Source organism: Eucyclogobius newberryi, unplaced genomic scaffold, assembly GCF_026437365.1.
Source record: "Eucyclogobius newberryi isolate DKJ021-1_F unplaced genomic scaffold, fEucNew1.0.hap1 SCAF_7, whole genome shotgun sequence".
Taxonomy (NCBI): domain Eukaryota; kingdom Metazoa; phylum Chordata; class Actinopteri; order Gobiiformes; family Gobiidae; genus Eucyclogobius; species Eucyclogobius newberryi.
In genome coordinates this window covers 18,458,049-18,459,827 of record NW_027316389.1, presented here as the reverse complement: position 1 = coordinate 18,459,827, position 1,779 = coordinate 18,458,049, and positions in this window count along the sequence as shown.

Here is a 1,779-nt window from a genome sequence, read left to right as displayed (position 1 = left end):
CATAGTGCACCTTTAATAGACTGTAAAGCACTTTTTCTTATACCTTTTATGACTGAAAGTGCTTTATAAAGTTGTACTTGTATGGTTTGTCTGATACTTCCAAGGTCTGAGTACATTGGATTGTAATGATTGAATAAGAAATGTCACCATCGTGTGTTGTTGTTGTTGTTGTTGACAGAGAGAAAGAGAGAGAAAGAGCACCATCGTGTGTTATTTTGGGGCTATTACATGCTGTCTTTGCCGTTTCTTGTAACCCTATCTTGTGAACAAAACAAAGCGTTCTATTGGCCTGACCACACGCCATTCAACAAGATCTGTCTTCTGATTGGCTGTTGAGAACCCCAACAGCTAGCACGCTTCCGGTGAGGGATTTACGGCGTTTAGCTTTAGCTCTGTGAATGTGTATGGCGTGAATTGGAAAATCAACAGGTCAGTGATTAAGTTTACAATGTACGTGTATATTGTATATGTACAATACACACGTAACTGCACACATACACGAAATGTGCGCGGTGTGTGCGAGTTTCCTTCACTTCATTTACGTACTTTGTTAGCATTTTTTCTTCTTCCCAGAACAGATCGTGAATTCAGTGTTTTGTGTCTACTTTTCTTACCTTTCCCCTCAACTTACCAAATATGAACTCTAAATTTGGCCTAATTTGTGCGCAAAGTGTTTTAAACGTTGCGGTTTGTGTGATTTGTGAGCGGACGCAGCGTGGAGCCAAGTTACGTCCTGTTACTAGGCAACCCCACATAGCGCGTGATATTCCTGTGTTTTGACTCCGCAGCACTTTCAGTTCATTTGTTCTCGGATGTTTTTATTGCACTTTTAATGGATATCGGCATGTTTTTTGGGCATACGTTCACACCAGCGATCACAAATGGAAAATAAACTCGCATTTTGAGGTCACGTTATGCCGCGCTCGTCTGCAAATTGCCATGGAAACGGCGAGATTACCGCGTACGTAAGAAGATGCTGCTGCTAACGTGATGTGCGACTGTAAACATCGGGACAGGTTGGAGCATTTCAGCGGTTCCTTGCGTCTACGTGGGCTTGTACGTTAGCAAAACCGACACGTATGAAGGACATCGTCTTGTGAATAATCCGCCCAGGTTTAGTGAGGCTGCGTCACACAGAAGTCACGTTCAAACCGGATCAAAGGTGACCTTAGCTCCATTGACAAGCGCTTCTACTCTATGCTTTCGATTTGGAACGTTTTGGGGCCGCACTATATGTCGTGATCGAATCGATATCGCAATTTGAGAAGGCGCAATGGTCAAATCGTAAAGGCTGCTACTACTTCAGGGAATGGCTTCTGCAAAGAAAGACATATCCTGTGTTTTTTTTATTGGAATATTGTGTTATAGTTGTTGTTTAGACCTCCACAAACATGTAAACAAACATGTACTGTAATGCATGAGAGTCTTGTGTTAGTTTATTTGTTCATATTTTAGTTTCCCTCAAATGTTAAGTGACTTACTTTTTCAAGCAAAAAGTGCTATATAAATCAAATGCACTCTTATGATTAACACTATTATGAACAGTATAAATAAAAATCTGTTCCCAATTGTAAGACTTCAAAACATAATGCATCAGACAAATTGCAATTTTGTTTGGTTATTTTTCATTTACAAATGCGTGCAGCCCTAAACAACATTTTCAAATAATCTAATTTGTGTTGTATTTTCTGTGACTGAACCCTGTCATGTTTTGTTTTGTTTCCTTTACCTCCCTTACTACTCTTACCACCTCTTCTTTTAGGGGAAGTGCGGGTCATA